Source organism: Mesocricetus auratus, unplaced genomic scaffold (genome assembly GCF_017639785.1).
Source record: "Mesocricetus auratus isolate SY011 unplaced genomic scaffold, BCM_Maur_2.0 Super-Scaffold_100026, whole genome shotgun sequence".
NCBI classification, from domain to species: domain Eukaryota; kingdom Metazoa; phylum Chordata; class Mammalia; order Rodentia; family Cricetidae; genus Mesocricetus; species Mesocricetus auratus.
In genome coordinates, this window is record NW_024429207.1 from 4,966,723 (window position 1) to 4,989,824 (window position 23,102).

At 36.9% G+C, this 23,102-nt stretch overlaps 1 protein-coding gene across 7 annotated transcripts in view; it reads left to right on the plus strand.

Annotated features, from left to right (window-relative positions):
• Positions 1-23,102, plus strand: part of Tenm3 (teneurin transmembrane protein 3) — a 1,762,555-nt gene that overhangs the window by 502,598 nt on the left and 1,236,855 nt on the right. For all 7 annotated transcript variants that reach the window (XM_040731875.1, XM_040731879.1, XM_040731877.1 and 4 more), the window contains exon 2: positions 14,139-14,301. The gene's annotated coding sequence lies outside the window, so the exon portion shown is untranslated. The remainder of the gene's footprint in view (positions 1-14,138; positions 14,302-23,102) is intronic.

Below are 23,102 nucleotides of genomic sequence, written 5' to 3' on the forward strand. Positions count from 1 at the left end.
GTGTGTGTGTGTGTGTGTGTGTGCTTTCCACTCTGTGGGCTTATTTGAATCAGGGTATGTTGTACAAAATAATAGGCTTCACTGCGGCATCACACATGTATACGTTGCATTCATTATGCTCAGCACAATTTTCTGTCTTTTTCCATCTCTTTTCATTCACCATCCTGTTTATGCCCTCCTTTTCCCCAGGTAGCCCCAATTTTACTTTCATGCCTTTTTGTTGTTTGCTCTTTATTATTATTTTATAAACAATCTTATTTTACACAACAATTCCAGGTTCTTCTCCCTCCTGTTCACCCTCTCCCCCACCAGCCTCCCCATACTATTCCCATCCACTCCCCAGGGAGGGTGAGGCATCTCATGGGAAATCATCAAAGTCTGTCATATCACTTGGGGCAGGACCCCCCACACCTTGTATCTAGGCTGAGAGAGTATTCCTCCATAGGGAATGTGCTTCAGAAAGCCAGTTCATGCACTAGTGATAAATGCTGGTTCCGCTGCAAATTGCCCAATAGACTGCCCAAGCCACCCAACTGCCACCCACATTCAGGGGCCTAGTTCAGGCAGGTTGCTTGTTCTTAATCTAGATTACACATGAAAGAAAGACATGTCATATATTTCTTTGTGAATCTGGCTTATTCAGCTTACTATGGTAATTTAGCATTCCACCTAGTGTCTTGCAAAAAATAGAATTTCATTTTTCTTTTTAAATTATGCACACACATACTATACACATTGTATATATACTATATACAATTATAGCATAGTTACATATACAAATATAATATGCAATGATTAATTTTTTGAGTTTTCTGTGATGTCCTTTGGTTATAGCTACCCCACAACTCTTCTCATATCTAATAACTGCTCTGAATACAACCAATTGTGTCATTTTTAAATCTTTAATTATTAAATTGTAAAACCCAAATATTCTTGGATATGTGGCCTTCCACTAAAGTATAGTCAACTCACCAGCACTTTACTCATAGGGAAAACTGGGTAGGGATGAGATTCTGTGATCAACTCCCACCTTCATGATGGGATTTGGTGTTACGTGGTCTTAAACAGGATTGTGTACAGTCTTGTAACCAGTATGAGTTTTTATGCACTGCTCTACTGTGACCAGAAGACACTGTTTGGTGGTCATTCCCCAACCTCCGTCCCTTCAGTCATTTCACTCCATCTTCTGTAGTGATCCCTGAAGCTTGAGCAAAGAAGGTGGGATATACATGTTCTATCAGTCCTCTGAAATCTCTTATTTCCTGGACCATATGTCGCTGTGTCGATCATCACAGAATGCAAATTGAAGGTTCTCAGTTGAGGGTTGAGAGAGACACTTATCTACAGGCATAATGATAAAAGTCCATTTAATACTATATCCGTTTATCAAAATAATAGTGTCAGGTTCTCGGATAGCACCTACATCATGTCTAGGAATGGGTTTATGTCCCTGTAACAGTACCTGGTATGGATTTCACCTTGTGAAGCATGACTTAAATCCATCAGAAACTGGTTTGTTACATACTTAATGCTAAATTAAACACCATTTTGTATGGGTACCACGTTGCATTATCTTTATTCCTTCAACTATTTCTGGGGACCAGTATAATGCTATAACTTGGCTATTGAAGATACTGCCACAAGAAGTGCAGACTTGCAGGTGCTTCTTTTGTATGCTGATTTTGATTCCGTCAAGGGACATTTGTTAAATATTCTTTCTGAAAGTCTTCCAGTCAATGTGTGGTTCTTAACCATTCATTTAAAACCCGACCCTTTCCAACTTGTGTTATATATACATAAAGCTAACGGGCTATTTCCCAAGCTGTACCTTCACTAGGTTGGCTATGCAACATGGTTGTCCAGCTCCGGCTTGGAGAATTGTCACAATAATCCCAGGTCTCTTGCATACTCCATTCAGCTTGCTTGCCTTTTAGAAACATTTTACCAGTGTTCCGGCAGAGACCTAACCAACCCTTTTCCAGGTTTTAACTATATTATACCCAATTTTCTCTCTAAGCAGATGAAGCTACAAAACACAGAAACAATGAGTATGGCACATACTCACATTGATAGAAACAAATGGTTGGAAAAAAACCACTTAAACATGTCACACTTAAACCTCATGATTCAGAATAAGATATTATACTCATTTCATAGCCTCTATTCATAAAAACTTTGACTGGAAAATACCTATATTACTTTATTTTAGCTGAAAGAAAAGAACTATTTTTATTGGGACATTATGAAAAAGTTGTAATTTGAATTTTAATGATGGGGAAAAAGAAGGAAAATAAAATGGTAAATAACAGTAAAAGATAGATCTTATGAAGTTATCATAAACCCCTAACTTTCCATTCATAATGAACCAAGTACAAGAGAAATAACTCCCCAAATACCCAGTAGATATTAAAGATTTTAAAAAGAACATAAGGTGTTAGATTCAAGACTTTTGCATGAACTTCCTAGGTATAATTATTTAGTGTTATTCTTCAACCAGATTTCTTCCAGAAATGTTTAGTAATCATTTTGTGAAAGAGTATATGAAACTGAATTCTGAGCTCTCTCTTTCCAGCCTACTCTTTTATCACATATTAGAGACTGTATGTGAGCAGCACCTGCTCCAGAAATAACTCCCTGATTCATCAGAACAGAAAAAGTTCAGCAAAAGTGTTGAGTGCTTTCTGATACAGATGGCATCTGTCATTTAAATAAGTTATTTAAATCAAGTAGGGGAAATATCTGAAAAATCTTTTTCAGACAAAAACACCAAAGAAATCTGGAATAACATCTAATACATCAGAAGTTGTTTTTGGACCTTCACGATTTCCTTTCAGACAGCAAACCATTGTGTCTGTGCCTCTTCTCTCTCTCTCTCTCTCTCTCTCTCTCTCTCTCTCTCTCTCTCTCTCTCTCTCTCTCTGTCTCTCTCTCTCTTGCTCGCTAACTCTCTCGCTCTCACTCACTCTTATGAAGTGTCGTTGCTGGAGCTTGCACAAAACTGCTTTTGATTATCACTATAAAAAGGTCTAATGTTTGAGACCTCAAATGCAAAACTTATAATAAAAATAAACTTCAAGGTCTCAGAGTACTCTTATCAGATCAAATGTATGCTCCCAGAGTAGGTTGCTTAAATCCGGGCTAAGCTTGGGAGTGAAAAACTTAATACCCACAGGCTTGCAATCTTTTTGAATGTGATTATAATTCTGCACCAGCTTTGCATCCTGGATAAAGGTTCCCCTTGAACACAAAGTAAGTTACATGCTTGCATGGTGGTGATCAAGATACTCAGCGGATTATGGTTCTTGTTGCTCTTCAACCTCCAAAGTGGTGTTCAAATGCTACATCCAATCAGCTAAGCTGTAAATTAAATTTTTTAGATTGAAGACACAGTTTTATTTCATATGCCAGAAACTCATTTCAACCCTAGCATTTCTGTTAGCACATTGGAGCTAGCAGCATAACTCAAGAGGTTTAATGAAAGTTTAAAAACAATCTGTTGCAGATTTTGTGCCTAATTTATTTTTAATTGCAAATTGTACGACACATTATTTAGCCTGTGAAAATAGAAATTTAATTTCCTTCCTGTTTTTTCTTTTTTCTTTCATTCTTTCTTTCCATCTATTCCCCACTCCCCCACCCCCATAATTCTGTTACAACCAAAGAGGAAACAGACTTTTAGCATGTTGTTTTCTGAATTTTGTTTCTTTATTCTTAGATCCTTGATTGTGCAGTCTTTGGAAACTATATCTCATGCCACTTAGCATTATCCTTCAAACATGTTTTCATGCCTTAAGAATGTGCTGCTTGGAATTCTATGAAGTTACAGTTATCCAAGTGTGTAATATGTACTCCCTCACCCCAGTACAGGATGCTGGACCCCTTCAAGCAGTGTCCAACTCACACTTAGAGGCATTTTCAAGTTTATAGCCTTCTAATTTTCCAAATTGAAAAAAATAGGCAGTATCTTCAGTATTTTTATAATAGTAGAACAAAGAACTTTATTATTATGCTGTTTCTTTGTATTATAAAAATTAATTTAAAAAAATCACCTTCCTTGCAATGCATTAAGGGAAAAATCAAAAGCTCCTTTTCAGGAAGTTTTGTCGCACTCTGTTGCCTCTGGTGGTTTGAAGTTATACAGGAATCTGAAATGTCAAAACATAAGGTTTGGAAACAAAGGTCTTCTGTGTACTGTTTGCATTCCCTGCTGACATCTTTGGCAAATTTACATCGGAACTGTGTTGTATTATTTATTTTCAGTTTCCTTACTTTCTCTTTCTCCCCTTCCCTTAGAGAGTAGCCATCAGCTCCCTTTCTCCCAGCAAGCCTTCCCTCGTAGTTGCTAGCATTGTGTCAGTTAAGCAAACTGCCACCTAAGCTAGTGACAAGCTCAGGGTTGCCACTTACCATATCGGGTATGAATTAGTGTCCCAAGCATGCCTCTCCCTTCTGTTGGACCAGTGTTTTCAGCTTGCACAAGGCTCAGATCCATTGATGGTCTGAGCATCATAATGTCCTGTTTGGTGTTGGTTTTTTCATAAAGTGCCTTACACAGCATGGACTTCCACAGAGCACAGGTGTTATGAATGAGTGTCTTCACGTCCTTGAGATATGATACAGGTCACAGTCAGATATGATTGTTGTCTGGGGTGGAGGAAATAAACTCAATCTAAAATTTTTGCAACTTATATAATCAGGCAGAGAGAAGGTCAGGAATTAAGTTAAAAATAATAAAAAATAAGTACAAAATAGGATGAGCCTTTTCAATGAATAGTTTACTATTTTAATATAGTATATTGAAGTAGAAAATATCGTATGGGCTAACAACCACTATCTAGTGCTTTGAGGCATTTATATGTTTTATTTTTAATTTTTAGAAGATTTAATGTGTATATAATCACTTCTCTCACTTCATAACACATCCTCAAGGGAAAATAATTTAAAATATTGTTAGCTAGTGTTTTTTCCACTTTGTAGCTTAGACATTCGTTCTCATAACTGAAAAAAATTCAATAAAATCATTTGATGAAGGAGTAGATAAAGGCATTTTGAAGACATGGATTACATCTCTGCAATACATAAATTACAAGAGAAAGTGTTGTTTGTCTATGTATTTGTTTAGCAGATGAAGCAATATATGTTTTATGAAAAGGGATTTGGTGAAACCTGATGCCTCTTTGAAACTTGACTAGATAATGGGACAAACATTACCCAAATTAATGAAGAATACAATTAAGGGTAGCATCACTCATAGGAAACATTTAAAATCTAGTAATGTATTGTTAGGTTGTAGAATTGGTATATATTCACATGTAATTCATTGTGGTAAAAGCCAGTCCTGTTGTCGGGACACGAATTATATCTGTTTCTATAAATTCATATCCAGAAAGAAGGCACCTTCTTCCCCTCTCTCCTTCCCTCCTTTCCTCACCCCTGTTTCCTATTATATTCTATGATCAGAGCTTTAGGGAAAGGAACTAAAATTTTGGTAAGCTCTTTAGAGAAAACTTTGCTTCTAGTGAAAAGGTAGTTTGGAGTTTAGTCTGTTTGGACTTTTCCAGCCTAATGCACATGGTGAATTCTCAGTTCTTTGCTTGTTAAAGTCACACTCAAGAATTTCTTTTATTCACTGTAACTTTATAATGCTTCCAAGGACTCAATTTCTCCATCTATCTCTCTGTCTCTGTCTCTGTCTCTCTCTCCCTCTCTGTCTCTCTGTCTCTCTGTCTCTCTGTCTCTCTCTCTCTGTGTGTGTGTGTGTGTGTGTGTGTCTGCGCTCACTCATCTCATTCATTCTCACCTACAGAGAGTCTCATAATCTGAGTCATGTTGGGACAGATAGTATACAAGTATATCTATAATCTTGGATAGTATACAAGTGTACCTATAGTCTTTGAGGTTTCAGTAACATGTAAAAGAAGAATATATCTGTTTTTAAAAAGCAGAATCATCATAAATCATCATCATGGTCAGAAGATCATCATGAATGCATCTCTGCTTATTTAATGATTTTCCAACTTTGACTTATACCAGAAAACATACTATTAGGAAAAGAATGTATTGTACAAATAAAAATTTAACAATAAAAAATTTATATGGGTAATTTATGGCATATTTTACTCCAATCTATGGCACTCATAATTGTTCAGTTTGAAAAATACAGTCATAAATATCAAAATATGTTTTAAAATGTATAGCAATTGAACATAAATAAGTATAATGTAGTGTGAAAGGTAATAACCAAAAGGCTTAGCATATTACTTTTTTTAGACAAAATTTAAACTATTTTTGGACTCACGGATTTTTTTGCACTAAAGTTAAATTTAAAATTGATTTATAACTCCAAAATATAAAAAGTAAACTTAACAACTCATTGTAGCACTTGCAAACACACATATATATCACACTAAATAGCTTAAAAAACAATTACTCTTTTTTGTTGTTGTTGCTTTTTGAGACAGTGTTTCTCTGTAGCTTGGATCCTGTCCTAGAACTTGCTTTGTAGACCAGGATGGCCTCACACTCACAGAGACCTGCCTGTCTCTGCCTCTCAAGTGCAGCAATTAAAGACATGTGGCACCACTGCCTGCCAAAAGGATTACCCTGAACTTCTCTCACTAAAATGAGCAAGGCAATGAAAACCATTTTTGGGTACCAGGAAATGTGGATGATTCAGTTTGTTCTCTCAGCAAAATTGTGCTGCCATGTAAATTGGGGATATTTCTTTGCCGAAAGCCTAACACCACACTGTCAGACCTACAGTGTGTTTATGTAGTCCATGGCTTGATTTTTGTTTTGTTTTGTTTTTCTCTCTATTTGGGTAGCAAATATAGTTATCCTGATACGGGAGACAAACATTAAATGAAATAACGTTTAAAACACCACGATAGGAAACAAAGCAAACAACAACAAAATGGTAGCCACAAGCATTCTCAGTCCCAAGCAACCAAATTTGTCTGTGGACATGTCTGAAGCAATTAACAATCTCCAGTCCCTTGTGGTAATAGGAATCCCCTACAGTGGGACATTCAAATTAGCAGACACCTTAGGGATAACAAGTCTAAGAGCCTATTTTTTAGATGAAGGACCTGACTTTGGGAGAAATTAAATCATTTAACCCATGTCATAAACTTAAATGGAGAAAATCAAAGCATCTATTGTCCTGTCCAGTTGTGTCCCACATTTTCTTCCTGCGTTAACTGACTGACTTAGCTCCCAGGAATTATCCTGACCATTTATCCCCCATTTCCTGAAATCTAAGAGATGAGAACTATAAGGCAAACCTATCACAGTAAGGTGCCACTTGGCATGAGATTGGATTTTAAATCCTAGGAAAGGAAAAGTTCAGTGCAATTAAACTAATAATATAGCTAAAGTATTAGTATTTTTAAGGAAAATTAAAAGACCCCTGGAAAATAATTTAGATATACATTCACATAAGTGTTTCTACTGAGAAATAAAATTAAACTGGGTCATTCTGAAAATGGAACAGCCTTAGACATATGTCAGATCTACCGCTGATGTCCTCCATCACCCTGCCATGATCTACAATGATAAATGAGGAGAAATGTGCGCAGGAATACTACTAAAATAAGATTTGGGTTGTAGGACTAGAGAAATGGTGGGGCAGTTAAGAATATTTAATTTTCATGCAGAGAACCTGTGTTCATTTCCCTGTACCCACGCGATACCTAATAGCTGCCTGTAACTCCAGTTCCAAGGAGTCTGATGCCCCCTTCTGACCTCTGCAGGCTCCTGACTGCACAAGAGCACATGTATCCACTAAGTAGCATACATATGCACGCAAGTAAATGAGTATGTGTTTTAAAAATAAGATTTCTGTCACAATCCTGGCAATGAACACACGCCAGGAAGGTGGGCATTTTACTGTTTTCTTTTAAATGTAGATATTTAGTTTTATGAATGACAGCACTTGTAATTACAGAGCAGAAAATGGGTCAGACCCTGAAATCTGAGCACGGGGCTGCTCAGGCAGCATGATGGAGATAGTTCTTCCAACCCATGAGCAGATAGGATCTGAGCGACTGTATGACTGGGCTACCTATGTGCCTAAATGATAAATGAATGACAGAAAAGATAAGTCTTATTTCCTAATTATATTGGTCACTCTCATGTCACTGTGACTATACAATGAAAGGAATCAAGTTAGGGAACACTTCTGTTGGTAGATGATTTCAGCCCATTGTGACAACAAAGAGTTCTGGTGGTAGGCAAAGGAGGCAACAGGTTCACATTTGGTACACCAGGAAGCAGAGACAGGACCAGTAGCAGGCTCACACTCAAGGCCAGCCTATCCCAGTCTATGATGTCACAAAGGGTCTGCTACTTCACAAAGTATCATTAACAGCTGAATCAAAGTGTTCAGACACAAGACTGTACAGGGGACATTTCATATTCAAACTATAACATGAACAGTAATAATGGCCTGGGGTTCAATTTGAAGACCTAAACTAAGGAAGACAGGGAAAGACATTCCTATGTATATATCCCCCCTTGATAACAGTATGCATTGAGATTTTAGCACAGATTTTTTTGATATACCTGATGCTGTGTATACTGAGAAAGAGTCAGATATAATGCAGGGTCTCCATGTGAAGCTCAGTGACTAATAACCAATGGCAAGGACGCATTCCCAATGTGCCAGGAAAACAAATGCTGAAAGCCAGACTGGTTAAAGAACATGGGTTTTGCAGAGTCTCTGTGCATATCCTGTATGACAAAGCACTGAGTTTGGAATCGTTTCACCAAAATTCATTCTAATACCACCTTATAGGACATAATCTTGATTAGTGAATCTACATTATCTTGTCTTATTATCCTTATTTACAGAACGAGCCTAATAACCAATGATACTGTGTGAATGTTTGAAGGGTAAAAGGGATGCCTGGAATTGTAGTGAATTGCACAAATAATTACTGGACTCTTCTGCATTTATGAAAGAGAGGGAAGTCAGAGCATATAAGGAAGATAATCAGCGGCTATGCTGCTTGCTCCCTTGATGCCTAGACATTCGAATGTTGAATGAAGATCCTGACAAGATAGTGAGAGTTTTCCAGATCATCTGAATCATGGAACTATCATAAAAATTGTAAAAAGTACTCTGAGGTCTCAGGGGTGAGAAGTAAATTTGTGTGAGATTTAAGGAGGTCAACATTATGATTTTAGTAGGAGGAGAATAAAAGGTGACATGATGGCATATAGACCACATAAATACATGTCAGAATACACACTTCATTCTCAAATTATTTGTCCTGTCTACTGAAGTAACTGTCTTCCATCAAAGTACATGCCCGGATACAGCTAAGAACATCTGAGGAGCTCTCTTGATTTACTCACTGAGATGGCTCTGAACATCCTTAGTGTCTTTTGTCAAATCCCCCCTTATCCTTTCCTAAAATACATGGGAATACCTCTTATTTATCTATAAAAACTTAGTAGGCAATACAAATGACTTTGTGAATAATGTTGTCTCCTATATTTTCTTCCTGTGTGAAATAATAAAGGAGTAAAATCTCATGTATAAGAACTTGTTATAAATTTGGATTGCTTAAAAAAATAAACAGAACTTTTCTTAGTTGATGTTCCATTGCTGTGAACAGACACCATGACCATGGCAACTCTTATAACATAAAGCATTTAGATGGCTTCTTCCTTCCAGCTTCAGAGGTTTAGTTTTCGTGATGGGGAGCATGGTGGCATTCAGGCAGACCTGGTGCTGGAGAAGTAGCTGAGAGTTCTGTTTCCAGATCTTCAGGCAGAAGGAAGAAGATTGGTAATGGCTTTGGCTTTTGGAAACCTGAAAGCCCACCCCTACTGTCACACTTCCTTTCACCAGGCCTCAACTACCCTAAGATCACACCTCTTAATCCCTCTTAAATTGTACTACTCCATAATGAGCAACCATTCCAAAATATGAGCCTGTGGTGACCATTCTTATTCAAGCCACCACACTTCTTTTGTAAAGATCAATTATAAGGCTTACTTTGGGGAAATATGAAAGTAGATGTATGGAGAATTGGACAATCACTGCCGTTAGCATTTCAGAGCTGGTTTTCTTGAGAGTCCATGTAGTAGTACTGACCATACCCGATGATACAAATGAAAATTCTCCTAATGCAATTTCATGGTCATGGACTTTTTAACCTCAATTGGCTCCTACACAAAAAGAAACCAAATGATGACAGCAGGTCTATTGATTTCCCTTTTAGATATCTTGAAGCTCGTCAAATATAGGTAGTTGCTGTAATTGCATATTTACTATTTCACTTTTGCAGCTTTTGCAGTAACAAATTCAGCCCCCTGTCATGAGTTTGATATGTTAAACTGTCCTAAACATTGGCAATGCTGTGATAGATATGCACATACCCAACTAACACTTCATGTTTTGTCACAAAAGGCTAATTTAGGCTGCTGTAAATTAGGAGTCTGTGGAGTAGAAACTAACATGGTTAAATAAGATGTGTTGAACTGCCTCCTGACTGTCTCACTCCGTGGTATGGCACTATTTCGTCACTGTCTCAGATCTAAAACAGAGTCACCTGGTTTCCACATCCATGGTTATCACTTCACAGAGTACACTGACCCAAGACCTCTACTGTTAGGGAAACCACAACTGTACTTCGCATTTGTTCTTGACACACAGTTTGGTAATGAGCAATGTAGATGGGCTCTCATAGAACACAACCAAAGAAACATTCTTCACAGTCTTTGGTGAAGATGATCCACCTCTTCACCAAAGATAAGATTCATACTCTACCCTTGATGAACACTACCCGTGTCTGATAAGCACACTTCAAATGAACAACTGACTTTAGACAGGACTCATTGATAGGGATTTCTCTTCCTACCTGAGCACTGGGATGGGAGGTGAAATCTGTGCATCTTTACCCGTGCCCTGGGCACCTTATTATCTAAAACTACAAGGAAACAGAAATATTGGGCAACTTTCTAATAAATGATACTTCAACATTCAATTTGTTCTGTCTTTTCAAGCAGAATTAGTTTTAGAGGTATTTTTGTTCATTTATTATTGGAAAAGACCTTACTAACTTATTCAAGCAAGAAAATTACCCCAAAAGCTCACAAGATTTATAATGCTTGAGGAAAAAAAAAAGGCAATTCAAAACCTAATGAGACATTTTAGGCCTCATTTACATCTCTAACCTGACCCATTTTCTGCAAAACGTTTTTGTTGGTAATTTACATACTAAAAGCTAGTTATTTATCCATCCCTAACCAAAAAGTTGATGAGATTACTAATACCACAGTGATGTTACGATTACCCTAAAAGCTAAATACAACCATTACCAGGAGGTTGACTGTTGAGTCATTTATTTAGCTATGATCTTCATTAAAGACTGGCAATGTACCCAAACTCTAAAAAAGAAAATGACATGAAAGCCCAAATATTTCATTGCCACACTAAGACTGAGAGCAGCAATCTTCCCAAGAATTCACACTTTGGTAGTAAAGAACAGTGAGATGCTTTTTGTCTATGTACATGTACATATATTAGGAAAATATTTTTTTATTTTTTTTATTTATTTTTCAGTTTAAATTTAGATAAGAAACAAAGTTGCTTCACAAGTCAGTTCCAGGTCACTCTCCCTTTCCCTCCCCTCCTCCCGTGCCCTCCCCCCAACCCCCCCCCCGTTATCCCCTCATTCCCCCAGGGAGGGTGAGGCCCTCCATGGGGGTGTCCATAGTCTGTCATTTCATATAGGGCAGGGCCTAGACCCTTCCCCAAGAGTTCAGGGTGAGAGTGCACCTCACATTGTTGGATGGGAGTCCAAAGTCCGTGTGTATACTCAGGATGGGTACTGATCTGCTGCCCAAGGCTCAATAGATTACCTAGGCCTCCTCACTGACACTCACATTCAGGGGGTCTTGATCAGTCCCATGCTGGATTCCCCAAAACTAGTTCAAGTCCCCCCCTCTCACCCAGCCACCCACACATTGTATATGTTAAACCTTTGTATGACTTAGAAGAAACTAATATTTTTATTGATGCAATTATCGTATTTGTTGTTGTTGAGTTGTGTATGGGTAGGAACATTTTCCTACATGTGTGCAGTTACATATAGGTATGGGTATGTGCAAATTTATGTAATTAAATGTGAGTGTAAAAGACAAGGGACAACCCTGGGTTTCATTTTTCTTAAGACACCACCCACCAATAATTTTTCTGAGATAGGGTCTCTATCTCTGGGTCCTGGGCTTGCCAATTTGGATCAGCTGGCTAGCCATTAAGTCACAAGTATAACCTACCTCAATTTACCCTCAACTGGGATTAGAAGAGTTTGCCACCATGTCTGGCCTTTTACATGAGTTCTGGTCATTGAACTTTGTTTCTCACACTTGCATGGAAAGCACTGTGCTCACTGAGACCTCTCATCTGGCCCAGATCTAGTTACTCTTTTGTGCTTTTTTATTACAGAGTATTAGTTTCCAATATTTAAAGGGAAAGGAGGGCTACATTGAGGAGCTGCAGTGCCTCTCATAAGTTTCAGGAAAATTGGTTTTTTTTCATGATCGACTAAAAACCCAAGTTATAAAAGGATGAAGGGCAAAGAAGTTGGAAAACAGATAAGACGTTACAGAAAACAGTAAAAAATTTAGTCAGGTGTTGGTGGTGCATGCCTTTTATCCTAGCACTCGGGAGTCATAGGCAGGTGGGTCTCTGTGAGTTCGAGGCCAGCCTGGTCAACAGAGCAAATGCCAGGATATGCTCCAAAGCTACACAGAGAAACCCTATTTTGAAAAACAAACAAACAAACAAAAAACAGTAATAAAGTCTGAGTTCTATGTCAAAGCAAGGTGATTGTAGCCAGTAATTTTGTATATTTCAAAATACCTAGAAGAAAAGAGTTTGAATGTTTTAATAGCAAGGCAATTATGTGTATTTAAATCAATGTATATAATTAGTAACTACAAATGATGACCCATTAATGTGTGCACGCATCAAAACATACAATATAATATTAGGAGCTGGCTAACAATGTATATCCATATGTACATAAACCCTCCACTAATATCTAAATGTGGCTATGCAAAAAACAAGGTTTTAGGACCTCAATGAGAAAAGTGCTTATTGGTCAAGCTTGAGGACGTGAGTTATGATACCCAGAGCCCGTGTAAAATTCTGCATAGTTCATGGCATGCATCTCTGAACACAGTACAAGTAATGGTGTGAAGAAAGACAGATCCTGGCATCATGCTGGCCAGCCATTGTATACAAAAGGGCAAGCTCAAGGTTCAATGACAGCCCCAAAGTCAAAAAATAAGGTAGAGAAGCAATTGAAGATGTGTTCTTATGGTTAATATCTGATCAGTCCACATTCCCTCATAAACACTAGCACCTAAACACATGTGTACATGTGCGAGTAAGCATGCATGTACACAACACACATATGCACACACACACACACATGCACACACACGCGCATGCACGCACGCACACACACACACACACACACACAGAATATTCCTAGAATCACTCACATTTTATGGAAACTCATCAGGCAATCAGACAACTCATTTTGTCTCCCTTGTGTTGGAGGAGAGGGCAGAGGTAGCCCAAACCATTGTACCAATGGGGTATCCATGGATGGAATACAAGAGAAAAGGAGACTTCTCTGGTGAGGTGGAGTATGATTGCCACTTACTCTTACTCTTATTAGAGTAAAGGATTTTAAGAGGCAAATCCTTTGTGCTATGCTGAATTTATTTTTATTTTTTCCTGAATCTTTAATGTACTATTATAAAGTGAGCAGGTTAGATGCATACCAATACATCTTTCCATTAGACCCCAAAAGTACAACTTAGATATCCTAACAAGATTCATTCCAATGCCAACAAGATGAGTAACAGAGCCTTAATGATTTTACTACTTAACCACCACCAAACATATGTTTTCAGTGTGTTACCTTTATATTCAGTGAAAATGTATAAAACTACAAATGCACATATATATTTCACAAAAAAACCTTCAAACCTCAGAAAATTATGATACAGAAACATAAGAATTGCCATAACCCTTTAATTTTTATTTGTGCATTATTCTTGAGCAAGATATTGAAGTATTGGCTCCTATGTAAGACATGCTTTTCTCTCTCCAGGTGAAAATCTGTTACCTAAAAGGTACACCCTAGGCTAAGCAACCACGTGACCACCATTCTCCACCTGAGGCAGACCAGCAGACTGAGGCAAACCTCCCTTAGTTTGCTGGCAGCCAGTCTACCCTGGAGCTCTGCAGTGACCTCCAGAGAAGAACTTGCAGAGGTGAGTGTCTGTGTGTGGGCAGGTGCTTTGATAGCTTTGTCTTCTGGGTGAACTTTTTATTGGATTTTCCAGTCAATCATGTCGTTTGTTTCAACAGGAACTGTCAACATATTACCTCTTTTCTTTTCAGTTGTTCTATACCTTGCCTGCAACCACTCTCCTTATAGAAATGAACTGATAACCTCACTTTATCTTGTTTTGAGCATGTGTATAATGTTACAACTGAAAATTCAGAATGAAAGAGAGACATAGGAGGAGAAGGAGGGGGACATTCAGTACTTTTAAAAATGATCATAATGTTTATTTTTGAATTATTTAAATATAGATATTACCAAGGGGCCAGTTGCCAAGGGTTTTAAGTCCCTTTACTTATTTACTAGTAATTTACATAGAAAAGGTATAAAATGTAAAATAGCTTTGCCTCTTAAACAGGAAAGATAAAATGTTGCTGGAAGAAAAATCAAGAAGACGTATGTGAAGAACTGTGTGAATGAAAATCTGTCGTTTGCTAGCAAGATAGTTAAATGTAAATCAGGGATATATGCTGTGTTAATGAGCACATTGTCTCCAACTACATAAAAGGAAGTGTATCCCAGAAAATATGATATGTAAATTGTGCAAATATAACTTTTATTGGTGGAATATTGTTGGACACAAAGATCATGAGTATATTGTAAAGTTTCTTGTAGTTCAAGTTGCCACTGTGTTTCTTGGTATGAGGTTTCTAAGTGTTTCCACATATGACACTGGTTTCATTAACCCATTTATAAAGGGTGTAAATGCACACAAACTTATGATTTACTGCACCATATACTCTCTGAGTGTCTGACTAGTTTCAGGTCTCTGACTATATTTAGAGAAAGCTAGTTCCTGCATATGATAGAGGCAAAGACTCAGAGCAGAAATTCTATAGACTGTCTAAATGTCACAGGTGTTATTGGAATGGAAATACACTTTTCTATACATTTTCTAGGTGTTATATATATATAGATGGAGCTGGGTACCATATTGTTCCACTTTATTTCTGATTCGTCACCTATCACCTTTTCCCAAATTACTAGAAACTAAAAATACCATCATGAAATCAGGAACAGGAGTGCTTTGGCAGAAGCATGGAGTTCAGGTTCACTATCGTCTTGAAGAAATACTGTGAATGTCACTTTCAATATTGCTGGTGGGTTGAGCCAAACTAATAACTGGAGAATTGATTTGAGTTTTAGAAACAAGTACTGCAGGCAGCCTAATCATTTCAAAAAGGAAGGGAAAAGAAATGTGGTATAAAATTATCAGAGGAAAAGCAGGTGTCAGTAAAAAAATATCCAAAGTAGGGAAAACCACATAGTGAAGGAAGAGGAGGTTCATTTCACATGTCCTTTCATAAAGATTCATTTTATGCTTCTAATTTTGTGTATGTGTGTGTAGGGAGCAATGTACACACGAGTATGGGTACCTACAGAAGCAAAGGAGAATGTAAGACCCTCTAGACATGTGGGATTGGAATCACAGTCAACTGATAACTACCCAATTGTTACCTACTCAACCTAGGTTTTGAGACCCAAGTCTCCAAAAGGGAAATATGTGTTTCCTACCTGTTAGGCCATCTCTTTAGACCTTTGATGAGGAAAGTAAAGCCTTCACATTTTTTTCCACTGCTGAAATCAAGTTCTACAGTGTTTCAGTAATGAGGTGGGGATTGTTTAGTGAATAAAGCAATGTGTACATTTACAGTCAATGTATTAGATAAAAAGTGGAATGGTTCATTCTTCATTTTAAGTCAAATGAGTCATCAAATTAGCATCAAGTAAGGGAAATATTGCCTTTAAATGATTAGGTTTGATTAGAGAATGCATAAATAAGTTAATAGTATATGAGACTTCTTAGTATAGACAAAGCTTAACCTTTCAAGGCATAGACATCCACAGGATCCTCTGCCAACTGCCTGTTTAAGCTCAGGTTTTTGCTTCCTTTATATGAACGTCCTCATGAGTCAATACAAGGAGTCTTAGTATTTATGACAGCATCTTTTTACTTAGTTATCTGAGAAACATGCATTTTTCAGAGACTAAATAACACTTGAAGGCACACAACAGTTTTCTTTCTAAACATAGAAAAATCTTAAAACACAAAACACACATGACACCTAGAAAATTTATAGAATGTATCCTTTCACTAATGATTTTTGTTTTCTACCGAATATGAGTGTGTTACTATGTGGATAAGGGCAGGTGAGGTACAATCACTTTATCAATCTCAGATTTTGAATATCCAGTTCAGAATGAGATGGACCTTCTTCAGGGACACAACTTCTCATATTCTTCTATTATCATTTAAGCTTCATTTTATGTTTTGACATCCCTTATTAGAAAGTGGAGGAAACATCAAAGTGCACTTCTTACTTAGATCTTCATTTTGAAGTTTAGAGGCACAGTTCTATAGCAAACATTGCTATAATATGTGGTAACACTGGGAAGGAAGAAAAATACCACTTTGGATCCATCACTGTAATAATTTTTAGTTGCAAGCTGTAATTAATGTGAATAATGGCAAAACGGGAATGCATGAGAAAAGTAATCTTAGTCTTTAGTTAAGGAAGTTTAATGTAAGCACCACTCTTCTCCTTAACAAATATTTATGTGCCAGGAATCTTGTTGGTAGGTGTTAGGAGTCCTGAAGTTTGCACCTACACTGTGCTTTCATTGCACGTTCCTCTGAGTGTTTGAAGAAGTATACCACAAATATCCCCAAAGCTTAGATGTAACAAGGAAAGTTCTCAATATCATATAGGTGAAGAGGAGATGATAATGTAGAGTTTGAGATTCAGTGAAAGCAGCATTTGAATTTAGAGAGAAAACCTGCATGGACAATTTCCTGAATACAGGACTAGCTGGCATGATTGGGGAAGTAAAAGGCACACAGTGTGGTGACTGAAACATCCAGAACGAGTAGAGAAGAGAATGAATCTGGATTGTACCAGTGCAAGAGGGAAGAGAAAGGCACAAGAGGTTCTGATGACCCAGTGAAAGAAATCTGACATCCCATCTAAGTACAGTGAAAACCCTGTGTGGCCTTAGATAGGAAATGATGCAGCCAGGTTCCCGTTAGTGATACAGCCTGTGATGGATGGGTTGACATGAAAAGGAAGAGACCATATAGAAAGACATATCTGAAAAATTCCACATCAATTTAAAAGGCCTAACATTTCAATGTTTGATCATTGGATTATTATTTAAACGAATCACCTTTTAAATTGCTATTCCTAATGGTATCCTAATGAGCAAAACTTCAGCATTTAAAATTACACTTAAGTAATATCTAGCTACTTGCATATCATATAAATATCATCAGTGCTAATCTAATGTGAGGAAGCAGTAAGAGATAAAAGACAATGGAATTCTTGAAAAATGTAAATTGGAGTTTTTAAAACTTCACAAACATCTCAAAAGTCTGAAAGTAATGGGCTTAACTTATAGATACAAAAATATACATGCACAAGCATGTGTATATTTATATATGTATATATATACAGCTTGTTATAAAATAAACTAAATAATAAACGATATTTTAGAATGGGGCATATCCAGCAATAATAACAGTGTTATAACATTAGACAAATTGGAAGCCAGGAAGCTTTCACTGATGCTATCTCTATATTGAAAATGCATCTGGATGCTGCATATCTCATGTTAGTGATTTGTTTACTATTCTGAGATTTTATATGGGGAAAACACTGAATTAAGTAGATTTTGAACTTTCAGATCTGTAGCTAAGTATCAAATAACAGAACTGAGGCTGGATTCTGTGAAATGACAAAGCACACACTATGATCGCTGACATATGAAATCTCAATCAATTTTTGGATTGTCTAGAGGGGCCTGAACCATTAGCCTATTCACTGAGAGTTCTTAAGCCATTTGTTCTGATGTTGACATAGTGGAGATGAAGTAGTTAAGAGTTTAGGAGCAAAGAATGAACAAATGATTTATGAATTCTGGGGAAAATCAGGCTGCTAATGCAAACTTTGTCAAAATTTGTCATTTCTGTTGGCGGGATCTTAGACTGACACATCAGGAGTCAGGAGTATAAGAGCAATGCTTCTATCGTGGTAAACTTGAATTCAGTAAGAATTGAAATGTAGGATAGGCAAATTATGCTAGTATTGAGATCAAATATTCAATTTTATTGGCGATTGTTGCTAACTAATATTGTTTGGAAGCTATAAGGTCTCAGAATAGGATTTAAACTGTTTAAACCATGGCCTTGAATTCACAGAGATCTGCCTGCCTCTTAAATTGTTTAAAGCATATTGTCTATTTTTCTGTATAAAATATTTTGGAAAAATAACATCATGAATTTTTAGGATTTCAACATCATATTGCAACATTATGACAGTATATTCTTGGAATTAGTTAGAAATTTCTCTCGGAACTCTCCCGAGTGGCAGACATTTGAGAAGTATAATACACATAGCTCACTTCTTTGCGGAGGACATTTCATCTTTTGTTTGTATATATTGTACAGTAACAAATTTATATCTTATATATGACATCCATACAGGAATCCGAAAGGTATTGGAGTTGCTAACAGCTTGAATGGTGATGGGACAACCAAAGACAAGAGATAGCGATTTTAAAATCTTGGAGAGAGTTTATTTAGAGTTTATCTTTTCAAAAGAAAAAGAGCTCAGGTTTTAAAATAATGCAACTAGTTTTTCAAAATGCTTTCTGCTCATATTTAATTTCTCAGTATTTGCATGCAGAATGGCTAATGGCAAAGGGCTGGAGAGGCACTTTAAGTCAGTCACATAATAATCCCTTTGTCAAGCATCTTATGAATGATACAGATCAAAGGAAGAGGTGCAAACACGGACATCAATAAGTTTCCTGTGAGTTTAAAATTACCATTTACTTTGGAAGTTTTGGCCAACACCTTTATACTGCGTCCTTCTTGGTAGTCAGTTCTTGTATGGGGCTCTTGAATAGACCCTGTCATTTCAGAGGACATTCAAAAGAATGGGCATTACAGAAACAGTTGTTACTAATCAATACATTTTGAACCACATGCAGGGTTTATCTTTAAGGACATAATTTATAAAAAACTGACTTACCAGGGCTTCCTTATTCCATTTTCATCATGTTTCTTCCTACTGGATGGCATGGTAGATATTCTCTATGTGACACAGGAGTTAGATAGAAAATAAAGAAATCAGTTGTTTAAAAATGTTCAATTATAAAGAAAACAATCCAATGTAAGGTTTTGAAAGGAAGAAACATCCCTTAGATTTAAGATGTTACTCTCTTATTTTAATACCCTCCACAGATATCATAATGAGACAACTCAACACCTCAGTTAAATTATTTAATTTGTTTTTTGTGATTATAAATACATCATTTTCATCTTACATTTGATTCCTCCAACCCCTCCCCTGTACCCGCCCCTTGTGCTCTTTCATAATCTTGGCCTCTTTTTTCATTAATGGTTGCTACATATAATTTCATTGTATGTATTTACACACAGACTCCTAAATATTAAATACAGTCTGCTCAGTCTGAATAATGTTCCTTGTATATGTGTTATCAGAGCTGGCCATTTGGTATTGGATAATCAACTGGTGTGTTCTTCCTGGAGAAGCCTGGAACATGCCGTCAGAATTCTTTAGTTGACTATTGTTCTTTGTCTACAATTAAGATATCAAAGTTTTCCATGCCCATGCTAGCATGTCTATTCAGTTGTTCCTGTTCAACTCATGTTTAAGCACTCCTGGCACAGTAACTTCATGAATGTAACTCTGGCATTCCTAGGTCATATAGTCTCACAGCAAACTCCCTCATCATCTGGCTCTTACAATTGTTCTGTCCCCTTTTCTGAAATGTTTTTTGAGTCTTGGATGCAAGGGTTGCATCTTAGATGTATCTATTCGTAATGAGCTCCAAAACTGCATTTTGATTGGTTGTGGTATTCTATAATGGTCTCTGTACACCAACTCTGTTGTAAAGAGAAGTTTTCCTTGATGAGGGTGAGGACTATAATCATGTATAGGTATAAGACCAAATATTTAGGTTATGGTGCAGGATTATGTTCATTTAGTAAAGTAGTATTCATAGCTTCTCAAATATGTGTTACTTCACTAGCCCTGGGCAGTGGGCTAGATTTCCTGTAGTAGGCATGATTTCCCTTGTTGTGCAGATGTTAGGTCTAAGTAGAAAGCTATTGGTTCCTGCAAAGGTATACATGCCAGTACTGATTCACATAATAAATGCAAGATTCTAAGCATGAATTTCAGTATATAATTTTATTTAGTGCTCCTATTAAGACTGCATGCCATTTGAGAATAAATATACCTAGTCATTGTATCTTTAGCTCTACATACCTATGTGTTAAAGAAAACATGAAAGAAATAGTGAAGTTCATGTTGTAAAGTAACTTAAAATAAATCCTACTGAACAGTAAACCATTGGTATATAAAAAAGAATAATAGCTTTCTAATCTTGAACATCTTTATCTTCAGATACAATGCCAGTTTGAGGTCTAAGCAACATATTCTATTCATTATTCCACAAAGAAACTGAAATAACACATCCTAAATTGTTCTACAAGATAAAACATTACTGCTCAATAAGAGGTACAAAGATAAAATGATTTGTAAATGAGATTTTTCATTTCAATAGTCAATTTTGTTTTCTGACATCTTGCCCTTTAGGTCATAATTTGTACATTTTACCCAATATCTCCCCAAATACCACATTATTATAATGTTATCATGAAAGACACAATTTATTACTATAACTGCTTGAGAAAACCTCCTGTATTGCCAGAAGAATTTTAATCTGTGGGTTAGTGAATGGCTCAAGCCTGACAACTTGAGTTCTGTCCCTGGTACCCACAAGGTGGAAGGGAGAACTGACTCCAGGATGTTTTCCTCAGATCTCCATATGCACAATGTGACATGTGACATGCATGCCCTTCTCTATAACCCAAGACACATGCTATATAAGTCAATGTGAAAAAGAAAGAAAGAGATATTTGAAGTAAGAAAGAAATCCTATTTGTGAAAACAAAATAACAAACTAGTACATGCACAGGGTTTAGAGAGCTGACTTGGAGGTTAGGAGTGCTTACTTTTGACATTCATTAAGTCCAGAGTGTGGGTGACAGTATCCATATAACAAGTCAGGTGGCCTCACAGGGGAGTGGAGACAGGAGCATCATTGGGGCTTTCAGACTTCCAGCCTAGGAGAACTGCAAACAACCAGGTTGAGGGAGAGACCCTGCTTCCAAAGGAAATTCAGAGAGTGATACAAAAGGACACAGATGTTCTCTACCTGCATAGTTGGAACCAGGTACCCAAACACACAGACAAACACACTAAAATAATTACATAAATAAATTCTTTACAAACAAAAAACACATGGTGACACTTGGCACTGACCCACACACTGCCAATATTCTCTCTCTGGCTAGCCTTACTTTGACACCTTACAGTCACCTGTGGTACACATACCTACTTCCCCAATGGGTTGCTCAGATACAATTGTAGCTTCAGAGGAGTTTTCATTCTCTGTTGTGCATGTGTGCTTCTATGACTTTTGTATCCTTAAACAATATTTCATTGAATGATAATATGCTCTATATTGAGGTATTTACCAAAAACATACTTTTTTAGTTGTGATTCAGTGATTGTTTGTTTGTTTGTTTTGGAATACATGTGCTGTAAGTATTAAAACACAGGTGTTGTATGGTCATAGATTTCATTCATCTTGGGCAAATATCTACAAAGTAGAGTTTGCCTGTCGTATGTTTTCTCCTGGAGTTCACATACTAAGTATGTGTTTACTTTTATGAAAATATCAAATTGCTTTCTAAAATGCCCTTATGTTTTTATTTGCATGCTCTTATGTAAAACTCACTTGTGCCCCTTTTCTCAATATTTTGTGACTGCCAGTATTTCCACTTTTAGCTACCACAGGGCTTATAGAATTAGATAGTCAATTTAGATATTGGCTTACATGTTTTGGCTATTGGAATATGTTTTGTTGTTGCTGTTCTCAAAATGCCATTAAAACATTTTCCAGTTTGTAAAAATATACTTCTGTAGTTTCTAACTGGATTTCTTCTCCATTCTTTTATCAAATGTATCTTTTATCAATTTTCAGGATTTATATTTCAGGATTTATATCCTGAAAGTTGTTTTCCCTACTGAGTAATGGTTCCTTTTCAATTTCTGAACAGTGTCTCTTTTTAACATTTATTTTGTATTTATTCTTTTTTATTTAATAAATTTTATTTAAATTAGAAACAACATTATTTTACATATCAATCCCACTTCCCTCTCCCTCCCATCTACCCATGCCAGCCCCCTTCCCCCATCCCATTCCACATCCACTCTCCAGGGAGGTTGAGCCCTTCCATGCAGGATCATAAAAATTTGTCAAGTCATTTGGGGCAGGGCCTAGGCTTTCTCCCATATTTCTAGGCTAATTCATTGGTTCACTAGGATTATATCCTGGTTCCACTGCCAGAGGACCCATAACTGACACCCACATTTAGGGGGCCTGACTTGGTCTTATTTGGTTCTCCAGCTGTCGGACTGAGATCCATGAGTTTCCACTTGGTCAGGTAAGCTGTTTATGGGGGTTTTCCCAGCATGCTATGGAACCCTTTATTTATCACTCCTCTCTAAAACTGGATTCAAGAAATTCAGCTCAATGCTTAGCTGTGGATCTTTGCTTCTGCTTCCATCAGCTACTAGATGAAGGATCTAGGATGGGATTTAAGGTAGTCATCATTCTCATTATAGGGGAAGG